Source organism: Cannabis sativa, unplaced genomic scaffold (assembly GCF_029168945.1).
Source record: "Cannabis sativa cultivar Pink pepper isolate KNU-18-1 unplaced genomic scaffold, ASM2916894v1 Contig7, whole genome shotgun sequence".
Classification (NCBI taxonomy): domain Eukaryota; kingdom Viridiplantae; phylum Streptophyta; class Magnoliopsida; order Rosales; family Cannabaceae; genus Cannabis; species Cannabis sativa.
In genome coordinates, this window is record NW_026870043.1 from 1804777 (window position 1) to 1818841 (window position 14065).

The window sequence follows — 14065 nt, forward strand, 5'->3', positions numbered from 1 at the left end:
AAAGACAAAGTAATCTTATTTATGTAATCTTCTTGTTTCATATTGTAAAAATACTAGTCTAAGGTGTCATCAATTGATGAACAGCTAGACGTTGCATATACAATATTTATCTTTCGAGATCTTACACTATTATGTATGTCTAATGGTGAAAATCCATTACTGATTCATCTCATTAGAAAAACAAACATGTTAGACCAACAATGAAGATTCGAAATTAAACTACAACTTAATAACAGAAAATAACATGGTTCAATATAAATTCATACACAATTCAGAAATTATGAACATACAGCAAGTAGGAATGACTAGTGAAAATACTAAAACATACAATCCTAAATAGTTTCCAAGGTTTTCAACAAACTGATACAGTGTCCCGGTAGGCGAGAGTCAAAGTATCATTTATTGAATAGAGTTGTCAGCTCATCTAAAATAGAAACCATTCTAGCAACCTTTTATTCGATCAAAATAAGAATCCAATGTTGTCCCGGTAGGCGAGAGTCAAGGTTATTCTCATTTTATGAGCTTCCACCATTGTTTCATGTTTTATGAGTTTATCTCTAAGTAGTCACCGTAGGGGAGAGTCTAAATAGAGACGAAAACTCACAAAACACTTATCAAATGAAATCTTACGGTGTTAAATGCGTTCAACGAATAACCATCCATAGGGGGACGAATTCTAGCGTCTCGAGGTTATATTGAAAAGATTTAAGTTTTGTAAGACCAACAATGGAGATCGAATATCTTAATAATAAAGCTCATTATTTAAAAAGAGTTGCATTTTCTTTGATTCTCTTTATTTATTCTATTTATTTTAAATATATATTTATTTAATTAAAATTTCCAATTTAGAATGAAAAATTCTAAATATAAATTTTACTTAGATGGATATGAAAATACCATGAATTATTTCCATCTTAGTAATAATTTCCAATAAATATTTAGAAAAATATTCAATTTAAGTTGTTACAAAATTAATTTAAATTAGTTTACAACTCAAATTTTATTTTCTATAAATATATATTGCATTTCGAAAAATTAAAGTATTTAAGAAAACAATTTTCGAAAAAATGCATATTAAAATAAAAAATAAATCCTGAAAAAATTATTCTAATTTAATGTTGGCCCAAAATTAATTTACAACAAAAAATATAATTTTCCTATTTAATTAAATATATATAAGAAAATTTTCAAATATTTAAGTATGATGATAAAAATCAACTTAAATATTAATTCTCTATTTAATTAAATACACTAGAAAAATACTTCAAGCAAAAATATCACCTATCTAGATTTTCCTTTGACTAATTAATTCAATTTCTAATAATATATTTTAATTCAATTTATTTTAAATTAATCAATAAATGAAAAAATCATTGATTTAAGTTGATCCAAGAATTAATTAAAATAAATAATTAATTTACAACTTAATCTATTTTTCAAGATAAAATTCGAAATTCTAGCATTTAAGAAATGCAATTTCGAAATTTGTTTAATAAAATAAAGAAAAATATATTTTGAAAATTATTTAAATTTAGTTGAAAAAATAAATTTCAACCAAAATAATTTTCTATTTAATTAAGTGTCATGAAAAAGAAATATTTAAGTATCATGATGAAAATCAACTTAGATATTTACTTTTCAAATTAATTAAATGTATTAAATTCAAGAAATAAATAATTAAGTGTAGAGAAGGCTTAATTATTAATCTCTAGTTTAATACTAGGAAAAAAATATACTTAAAATAAATTGTACCAAAATTAATTATTTAAATAATTAATTTCACAATTTATAATATTTTCCTATTTAATATTAGAAATAATAAGTAGTCTAGAAATAACTATCTAGAAAATATCTTATTTGACTAAGTATCTTTTCCACAAAATTTGAAAAAAAAAATATCTAATTTAAGTTGTATTAGAAAAAATCTAGAACTTAAATATTTTCAAATTTAAATTTAATTAAATATCAGAAATTAAGTTGTAACCACTTAATTTAAAAATATTCCATTTTAAGTTAATATTCGAAAAGATATTAACTCAAAAAATATCTAAAGAATCTTAATAACCAATACCTAAAATTCCTCAACTTAATTTTAAAATTTGAAATTCAAAAGATATTCAGATTTAAGTTGATTAGTTATAGATAACTAAATATCAACTTAAATAGGAATATTTAATGAAAAATTTAAATTAAGCTTCAGAAAGAATCTAGATGGTTATAATTCTATATTTAATTAAATACAAGAAAATACATATAGTTTAGCTTAGAATAAAAAATTCTTTAAACTATAATTTTCTTAAATTAATTTCAAAATAAATGAAATTAATTATGTTGCTAATCAATTTTATTAGGTTAAACTAGTTTAATTAACCTTATACAGTTGTTCAAATCAGGCAAATGGGCCTTCACAATTGGGGTTGTTCATGTGAGGGGGTGCTGGGTTCAGTATGTCGTACCCACTACTATGGCTCCCAACTCTCACACAAGGCCCAAAAGAGAGGAATTTAACCTTAATAAGAACAACTGTTATTAATTGAATAGGCCCAAAAACTAAATGGGCCTAAATAAATTCTATCAAGAACTATGATAATTTATTTTAGCAACAACAACCTATATGCATCTATATTAAAATTAAACACATAGGCTCACACAGGCACACTTTGGATGGGTCCTATCATGTTGCTAGGTCATACACAGATGAAAGAAGATTGTAAATATACCTGTTACAAATTATTATCTTGACCAAGGGAGCCATCAGATCAATAGATCTGGCAAAAGATAACCATGGCTATTTGCAATCAAGTAATAATAGGTTTTGAAAACTTACACACAAGCTAAAACACATACTCCTGCAACAAGGTTAGCTGGATAGTTGGATGTAGGATTTATTTAATTTTAAATTAAATTATTAATTTCGAAATATTAAATAATAAAAAAAATAATTTTCGAAAATTTTAAAAAAGAAATTTGAATAATTTGAAATTTAAAAAAAAATAAATTTAAAATTAAACCTACAATTTTAAAAAATTAGGTTTCAACCAACCTAAATATCATTTCAAAATTTGCTAACTACTTTTATATATTTAATGTTATTTTATAAATAAAAATTAAATAAAAAATTAAAAAAGATAAATAAATATCTTTTTCAGATTTTAAATGTAATTTAAATAAATAAAATAATAAAATTGAAAAGTTAGCAAAATATCTTACATCTATTTAAAATTACATGATTATAGTTATCTTATTTTAAATTTAAATAAGGTCAAATTATTTAAAAAAAAATTAATTTAAAAAATATAAATATCTGACCTTAAATTTAAAAATAAGATAAGATATAATCAAATTTAAAAATAAGATAGATTATTAAGCAAAAAAGATAGATACTAACTATTTTTAAATTCAAATTACACTAATATCTTGAATTAAATTTAAAAATATTAAATTAATTCATAATGATAATTAGAATTGAATTAGGAATAGTAATAGTATAAATATAGAACTGCACAAAAAATCGGAAGTTAATTCCATGAGAAAGCATGAAAAATCGAAGAAAAACGAAAAAATTGTGAGCTGTACGGACAGTTTTCGCGATCGCAGGAAAATTTCAGCACAGCTCCGATTTTTTCGACTCTTCAAAAAATCATAACTAATTCAAATTAAATCGAAATTGAGTTCTGTAAAAAAAAAAAACTTGCTTAATTTTTTCCATACTATCCAATAAAAATAATTCCAGAAACAGATATTCAATTATTTTTAACGAAAATTCACAAACATCAATCAATCATCAAATAACACTCAATACAATATGATACCATCCAAAAACAAACAAACAATCGTTTTAAAGTCCAAATTTCTGGCAAGTAAATCAATTACCATGGCTCTGAGGCCAGTTGTTGGAAATTATTTTACCAGGATCTTAGATCTACTCACAAGTATGTTTATTAACACCCTAAATATGAACTTTCTAAAACGATAAATTAAACACATATAAAGTTTAAGAAACCTTACATTGGGTGCAGCGGAATATAATGACTCCTTCCGTTTAGATATCTAGCCTTTGATTCCTTTCTGTTGCAGAGCATTATCAATATCTGAACCTGGATCTCTTTCTCTGAATCTTTGATGCTGAAACCTCCTTCTTGCTGAAAGTCTTTCTTCACGATCTTCCTCACTATGGTTGAGGTATCACTTGCTGTGTGTGGGCACTACTCTATCACTAAGAGGTTTCGTAATTTCAAGGAAGAAGAAGAGAGTATAGGTGGCGGGTAGGGTTTAGAAAGTGAAGGCTCAGATTCTTCTCTGAAGGAAAAATAGAAAATTTAAGTGTAATTTTCCTGAAGCCTTCACTATCTATTTATAGCATTCCACTAGGGTTAGGTTTGAATTATTTGGCATTAAAATAATGAAAATATCAGAGGTAAATTCCTATAAAAGTTGCGGGCCCTATACTAGTGGATTTGGGCCTCACTTTTTGCAATTTTGCAGTTTTATCTTTTCTGCATCTGATTTTCTCAAAAACGCCAATTTTCAAATTCAACCATTTAAATGCCAATTCTAACTATTTAATAACTATAAATAATTATAAAATAATATTGTCATTTATCGTATTTATTGAACCATACAAAGTATTATAATTAACAAATATGCCCCTATAAACTCTTTCTTTACAATTTCGCCCTTACTTAGTGAAAAATTCACAAATAGACATAGTCTAATTTGAGAATTATAATTGATTAATCAAAACCAATTATAAGAGTCTTACAAGAAATATTATCTCAACTAGTGGGGGGACCATGGGTCTATATAACCGAGGTTCCAATAAGTAGATCAAGAATTTAGCACTAAAATTCACTAACTTATTAATTCTTCGTTGAATCCACGCATAGAACTTAGAATTGCACTCTCAGTATATAGAATGCTCTATATGTTCCACCATATAGACACATCATTAGTTATCCATTGTTATAATCCTAATGTGATCAATGATCCTCTATATGAATGATCTACACTGTAAAGGGATTAGATTACCGTTACACCCTACAATGTATTTATTCCTTAAAACACTTGACCCCGTATAAATGATATTTCAGCTTATGTGAAATGAGTACTCCACCATTTATGTTCGTTTGGTCAAGCTCGAAGGAGATCATCCTTTGCTTACTATTCGCCAGATAGAAGCTATATATTCCATGTTTATGATAGCGCTCCCACTCAATTGCACTACCGTGTTCCCAAAATGTACGTATCACCCTGACCTAAAAGTAGGCTTAACTAACAAATCAAAGAACACGAATAGCCTTTCAAGATTGAGCCTAATCATATCAGGATTAAGATCATTTGATCTAGGATCAACTAGGTGATATTGACTTGAATAGATATTACGGTAAGTTTAATAAATCTAAGTCAAAGTTCAATATCGGTCCCTTCCGATGCATACTCCATGCATCCAACCTGAGCTTTACTTTAACCAATGCTCTGGAAAGAACATAACACTTCTCCAAATGCAAGTAAACTCTGTTGTAGATTATCATATCAGTAAAACCCTATGTCTGATAAATATAGGAAACTTTATTCACATAGTCATGTTTACTTTCCAATGTGTTAACGGCACAATAAACAGGATCAAGTATGTGAAAAGGGTTTCAGATGAATTTATACATTATGTACATATAATCATGAAATAAATCATGTGAACCATGCAACATTAAATGTTATTTTTGATCTATATTAATAAGTAAATCTGATTATATTGAAATGAGTTTTATTTAGGGCATAGAACCCAACAGTAAATTGGTCCCATCTCGATGTAAATCATCTATATAGATGATCTTTTAATCACATTAAGATTATAACAATGGTTAAATGATATAGCATATGGATATCGTGAAACATATAATATGCTCTATATAAGTCTGAGAGTGCAATTCCAAGTTATAAGAGTGGATTCAACAAGGAATTAATAAGTTAGGGATTTACTTGGTAAATCGGTTCAACTTATTGGAAGCTCAGCATATAGATCCATGGTCCCCATTCTAGTTGAGACTATACTGTTTGTAAGACTCTATAATTGATTTATAATTAATCAATTATAATTCTAAAAGTTAGACTATGTCTAATTTGTGTATTCTCATAGTTTAAGGATGAAATTGTAAATAAAAGGGTTTCTAGGTTTAATTATTAATTGAGAGACTTTGCATGTCTAATTAATAATTATTTTAAATGACAATATTATTTAATAATCCATTAAATAATTTAGTTTTGGCATTTAAATGGTTAGAATTGGAAAAATGGCATTTTTGGAGAAATAGAAATAAAATTGAGGAAACTGCAAAATCCAAGTGAGGCCCATAACACACCATGGCCGGCCACATCTTTGCTTGTTTCCCAATTATTATTTTCAATTTTAATTGCCATGTAATTGCTAATCAAAGCCTAGCAAAAATAGGAAAGTGGTGGATCACACTAAATAAGGCAGTTAATAAATTACACAGTAAAAGAGGAAACTGCTTGGAAGTGCCCACACACATCACTCAGTACCTCAATCATAGTTTGGAAGACTGTGAAGGATCACATACAACTGAAGGACATTCGAGCTCAGATCTTGATTATACTCTACTACAGATAGGAATCAAGGGTTAGAGATCTGAGTGGAAGGAGACACTTTATTCCGCTGCCATCACTGTAAGTTATTCTTAAGTTTTATGTGTTTTGTTTATCGTTTTAGAAGTTCATATTTAGGTTGTTAAATCAACATACTTGTGAGTAGATCTAAGATCCTGGTAAAATTAATTCCAGCAACTGGTATCAGAGGCATGGTAATTGATTTGCTTGAAAGAAATTTAGACTTAAAACGATTTGTTTGTGATTTGGATGGTTTCATGGTGTGTCATATTGATGTTTGATTGATGTTTGTGAATTCTGGGAAAAATAATTAATTATCTGTATCTAAAATTATCTTTATTAGATAGTTTGGAAAATTCTAAGCAATTTACTTTTTTTACAGAACTCAATTTCAATTTTATTTGAATTAGTTATGAATTTTTAAAAATCGGGAAAAATCGGGCTGGTGATCACCCTACCCACGCGCGCGGAAGGGCTGCTAGCAGCCTCCCAGCGCCGAGGAAACTCGGCAGATCACCTCCTTGGCACGCGCGGGTAGTATGCGATGCATACCATCCGTCCAGTGTGCAATTTTTCTTCGTTTTTTTTTATTTTTCATGCTATTTCATGGAATTAACTTCCGATTTTTTGTGTAGTTTTGTATTTTGATTTTTGTTTTTCAGTTTTCAAATCTAATTATCAGAAATAAATTAATTTTATTTTAAAATTAATTTTAGATATTAGTGAAATTTGAATTTGGAAATAGGTTAAAATCAAGAATTTTTTACCTCTTTTCTTATTTCTTTTAAATTTTGATTATTTTATCTTATTTTTTAATATAAGGTCAAAAATTAATTTTTTTTATAAAAAATATTTTTTTAGTAACTTTGACCTTATTTAGAATAAGATTACTATAATCATGGTATTTTAAAAGGGAAAATAAGATATTTTTGTAAACTTTTAAATTTTGTTATTTTTTACTTAAATTAAATTATAAAATCAGAAAATGCTATGTATTTACCATTTTCTATTTTATTGAATATTTAATTGATTAGATAACATGAAATTTAAAAGGAAAGTTAGCAAATTTATTTTGAAATGATATTTACGTTACTTAAAACCTAATTTTTCAAAATTGTAGGTTTAATTTTAAATATTTTTTTATTTCATTCTTTAAAAACCGAAATTTATTTTTTAATTTAAGTTCGAAATAAAGTTTAATATTTTAAAATTAAATAAATCCTACTTCCAACTATCCAAATCTGACTTGTTGCAGGAGTACGTGTTTTAGATTGTTTGTAAGTTTTCTAAAACCTATTATTGCTTGATCTAAATTGCCATGGTTAACTTGTTCACAGATCCAATGATCTGATTTTAACCCATGGTTCAATTGATGATAGATCAAGTATATAATTTGTAACAGGTAATTTTTACATTCTTCTTTCATCTGTGTATGACCTTGTAACATGATAGGGTCCATCCAAATCTGTGTGCCTGTGTGAGCCTATATGTTTAATTTCTGTTATAGACACATATAGGTTGTTGTTGCTAAATAAAATGTCATAACCTAATAGATTTTATTTAGGCTCATCTAGTTAATGGGCCTATTCAATTAATAACAGTTGTTCATTTTAAGGTTAAAGTCCTCTCTTTTGGGCCTTGTGTGAGAGTTGGGAGCCTTAAAAGTGGGTACGACATACTGGACCCAGCCCCCCTCACATGAACAACCCTAATTGTGAAGGCCCATTTGCCTAATTTGGATAACTGTGCTAGGTTAATTAAACTAGTTTGACCTAATAAAATTGAATAGCAACATAATTAATTTCTTCAAAATTAATTTAAGAAAAACATAGTTTGCAGAATATTATTTTCTAGATAAACTATTTGTATTTTTCTTGTATTTAATTAAATAAATAATTTTAACTAACTAGATTCTTTCTAAAACTTACTTTTATTATTTCACTAAATATTCCTATTTAAGTTATGAATTAGTTATTACTAATTTTCCTTTTTAACTTAAATTTGAATATATTTTGAATTTAATATTAAGTTGAGGAATTCTAGGAATTAGTTATTGAAGATTCTTAAAAGATATTTTTTTTTTAAGTTGGTTTTAAACTTAAAATGAAATATCTTTAAATTAGGTAGTTACCACCTAATTTCGATATTTAATTAAATTTTATTTGGAAAGTTTTAAGTTGTAAATTATAGATTGTTTCTATAATAACTTAAATGAGATATTTTCCAAATCTTGAAAAGATACTTAGTTAAATTGAGATATTTTCTAGATAGTTCTTTCTATACTAATTATTATTTCTAATATAGGAAAATATCATTGATTGTGAAATTAATTGTTTAATAATTAATTTTGGTACAATTTAATTAAGAATATTTTTCCTTGTACTAAATTGGAAATTAATAATTAAGCCTTCTCTACACTTAATTATTTATTTCCTAAATTTAATACATTTAATTAAGTTGAAAATTAAATATCTAAGTTGACTTTCATAATGATACTTAAATATAGTTATTTTCATGATACTTAATTAAATAGAAAATTATTTTAAGTTGGGTATTTTCATAACAACTTAAATTTGAATAATTTTCAAAACATATTTTATTTATTTTATTAATCCTTTTTCGAAATTGCATTTGATTATGCAAGATGATTTTGAATTTATCTTGAAAGATAGATTAAAGTTGTAAATTAACTATTTTAATTAATTTTGAATTAACTTAAATCAATGATTTTTCATTTAACGATTAATTAAAAATAAAGGAACTAAAATATATTATTATAAATTGAATTAATTAGTGAGGAAAATCTGGATAGATAGTATTTTTGCTTGAAATATTTTTTCTAAGTAAAGTTTGATTTATTTTAATGTATTTCGAAAATTGTAATTTTTGGAAATACAATATATATATTTGTAGAAAATTTTAATTTGAGTTGCAAATTAATTTAAATTAATACAACTTAAATTAAGTAATTTTCTTAATATTTGTTGGAAAATTAATACTAAGATGGAAATAATTCATTTTGTTTTCTTAACCATCTGAGTTTAATTTTATAAATATTAAATTAAATTTTATTTAGAATTTTATTCTAAATTGAAAATTTAATAAATATATATAGATTTAAAATAAATAAATAATAGAAGAAAATACATTTTAAATAATGAGCTTTATTATTAAGATATTCGATTTCCATTGTTGGTTTTACATAGCTATTGTTTTAATGAGTAATCCTCCTTAATAGAGGAACGTTCTTTAGCAAGTTAGCGCCACTTAATCTCGAAAGATAAGTATATTTGTAAGTTTTTTATATTAGTATTGATCACCCTAATGGTGGCGACTGTATAAGACTTACAAACGTATGAAACAATGGCGGAAGCTCATGAAATAGGAGTGACCTTGACTCTCGCCTAAACGGGACAACGTCGGATTCTCTTTTCGATCGAATAAAAGGTTGCTAGAATGTTTGTCATTTTAGATGAGCTGACAACTCTATTCAATGGATGATAGCTTTGACTCTCGCCTAAACGGGACACTGATATCAGTTTGTTGAAAACCTTGGAAATTATTTAGGATTGCATTTTTTAGTATTTTCTCTAGTCATTCCTACTTGCTATGTGCTAATAATTTCTGAATAAAATTTTGTGTTAAACCATAATTGATATCTATTTATTATCTTGTAGTATCCTGAATTGCAATGTCGAATCCCATGTTGTCACTGTTGACTGAAAATAAGCTAAATGGAGCTAACTTCCCAAAATGGAGAGAGAACATTAATATTGCTCTCATAGGTGAAAGTGCCCTGTTTGTGTTGATTGAGCCGTCTCCTGAGCAGCCAAGTGACAATGCAACCAAAGTTGTTAAAGAGAAGTTTGAGTGTTGGCAGAATGCTAACAACAAAGCTCGTTACTTCATGCTTTCCACCATGGTTGATACCTTGAAAACAAGGTTTTCTAACACTGTCCCGGCTGCAGAAATCATGACGCAGTTAACTGAGCTATTCGGTATGGCATCTATCCAGTCTCGTTTTGACGCGACTAAGAAATTCATCAATGCACGGATGGAACCCCATTAGAATGTGCGTGATCACCTTCTCCAGATGGCTAGTTATTTCCAGGAAGCCCAGAATCATGGTGCTGAAATGGATCAGACTACTCAAGTGAGTCTCATCTTGAATAGTCTGACTCCAAACTTTCTGCCCTATACATCAAATTATGTCATGAATAAGAAGGAACAAGACTTTCATACTTTAGTCAACGACCTTCAGACATATGAAAATTTGATTGGAGATCCCAAGAAAAGAGGGAATAAACCTCGAAATTCTGGAAATGATAATAAGACGAGTAATCCTGAGGCACATGTTGCTTCTACTTCCAAATCCAATAATAAGAAGAAATGGAAAAATGCCAAGAAGCGAGCTGAAGCTGCGAAAGAAGCTAAGAACAAAAAGGCTGGAGCTTCTGCTGATACACCAAAAGGAAAATGTTTCTACTGCAATGAGAAAGGCCATTGGAAATCCTAATGTCCTAAGCTTCTTGCAAAGAAACAAGGTATTTCGTTATAAACTGATGTGTTTTAGTGAATTATTATCCATTTGGATTATTAATTCTGGACTACTAACCTTGTTTATTATTCTTCTTATAGCTCAAGCTTCTTAAACTCGGATGCTGTCTTAGCGAGTTGGATCTGAAAGCAGGATTGTGGATGGAGGTCGTCTATGATAAAGAAGAAGCTCATTTAAATTTTTTTTGAATTAATTGTTTAATTTTTCAAACAATTTGGATTTCAAGTTTGGGATTTTATTCCCTTGTTTGTTTCTCATAATATTGCAAACAATTTTTGGTTTATAATAAATTTTTTAAATTGCAATTTATGAGTTGAGCTTCAGTAATTTATCTTATAGATCAATTACCAATCGTTATATTTATTAGGTTTGTATGTGTATGTGTTTTTATTATTGATACAAATTCTATAGTTATTTAAACTCCTTACAGAGTTATTACTACATAAACACTAGAAATTATTTCTATGTTTATGAATAATTGTTAATTCTAAAACAATTATTGAGAATTTGTTTAACAAAAAGATCTTTTGATATGATAGGGGTGGAGAAAAGTTAAGAATAATATGCAGTTCAACGATCTTTTATATCTAATGAACTCTGGATTATATTCAACTCCACAGACTCTCTATCACACTTAAGGATTTACAACCTTTAGGGGTGGATCATAATCTCTATAAACTTAGGGGTGGACTTTATTCCACAGTACCCCTTGTGACACATAATTTTAAACATTGAAAATGATATAATAAATTAGCTATTATCAGAATGAATCCTTGATCTTGATTATATGTTCCAGTTTAGATTTACTGTTGTAATAGTTAACGATACCATTAAAAGTTCTTTGATAATGTATCACATTACCTTAGTTGAGTGGGAGAATATTAAAATTCTTTACCCATCTTCGTTTGGTTGATATTTGTGATAGGAACTTAAGAACACCTCTGATAAAAACAAATCTAACCATTCACATGGATAGAAATAACTTATCAGAATTATGAGAACAAGATAGAAGAAGTCTTGCATAGTCTATTCGAATGACTTGAGCCAAGATTTCTAATCCTCATAACATTTTGTGGTATCTTGATTTGATTGCTTAATCTCTAACAAGTATTTTACACTTCAAATACTAGACTGCTATGTTGTGGACCTAGTCTTAAAGAAACTTACAGTTTCAGATTAAGATAATAAGTAACAACGAGATATCCCTCAAAATATTAATAAGAGGTTAAAATTATTATTTAACCAGACATCTGCTATTGAGTGGGAGCCATCTGAGATGTAATCAAATGGGGAACATTAGGGGACAATCAAGAAAGATTTATAAAAGTGAACTATATGTTAGATATTAAGGAACTATGCATTAGTGATCCTAATATCCACACCGACTCATAAAGAATCTTGAGATGGTGGTTACTCTGGGGGTGGAGGAATTATTGTAGAAGAGTGTAAAAACCCATCTATAATAATTCAAGCTTCATCAGAGAAGATATAACTTTGTAAATTCGAAATTACCAGAAAGTTATTTTACTGAAGAAAATTCTACACTGCATTATCTCAATTCCAAATTTTAAAATTTGAGAGATATGTCTTCTATTTGTTCAGATGTACTTAATGGGCAGTAAGGATTTCAGTATCCCTTGATGAGTAAAGCATATAGTTAAGGAAGTTTCATAAATTTATGAACCTGGTTCCACAAATATAGGTGGACTCAAATATACTACACTTGATCAGAGGATCAAGGTAAAAGATTGATTGTAATGCACAACTTGTTTTATGTTAGTGCAAGTGCGAGTTTGTTGGGTTTTGTGCCCTAAATAAAACCCATTACAATCTGATTAGTTATCAATTCAGAATTTTGAAGTGATTTATGATTACATGTATGTTACATGTTTATGGTTTAATATATATATTTGATATATGCACAAAATCAGTTAAATCCATAACATATAGTGATTCACAGTTACAGTATTGTCAATACAGTGGAATGTGATTGTGATTATATGATTCAAAAGACTTAGTCCCTGTTCATCAGTGTTTTGGATTTACATTGATGTGAGAATCAGCGGTGAAGTATACTTACACTTGGAGTAAGTGTTATGTTCTTTCCAGGACATTGGTAAAGTATACTAGTTTCGAATGTATGGAGTATACATTGGACTCGACCGATATTGAACTTGGTCAAAAATATTGTAAACTTACCATTGTATCTTTCCAAGTCAATATCAGAAGTTGATCTTAGATTAAGAGAATCTAAATCCTGATATGCTTAGGCTCAATCTCAGGAGTGTTATTCATGTTCTTTGATTTATTAGTTAAGCCTACTTTTGGGTCAGGGTGATACGTATATTTTGGGAACATGATAGCATAATTGAGTGGGAGTGCTGAACATAAATATGGAATCTATAGCTTCTACTGGTGTATAGAAGTAAAGTGATGATTCCCTTTGAGCTTAGTTAAATAGAAGTAAATGGATGAGCTCTTGTTTCAGTGACTACATATTAGATCACTAAAACATCATTTACAAGTAACTAAGTATTTTAAGGGTCAAAATAAATTGAGGGGTGTAAACGGTAAATTGGTCCCATCTCGATGTAAGTCATCTATATAGAGGATCTTTTAATCACATTAAGATTATAACAATGGTTAAATGAGATAGCATATGGATATCGTGAAACATATAATATGCTCTATATAAGTCTGAGAGTGCAATTCCAAGTTATAAGAGTGGATTCAACAAGGAATTAATAAGTTAGGGATTTACTTGGTAAATAGGTTCAACTTATTGGAAGCTCAGCATATAGATCCATGGTCCCCATTCTAGTTGAGACTATACTGTTTGTAAGACTCTATAATTGATTTATAATTAATCAATTATAATTCTAAAAG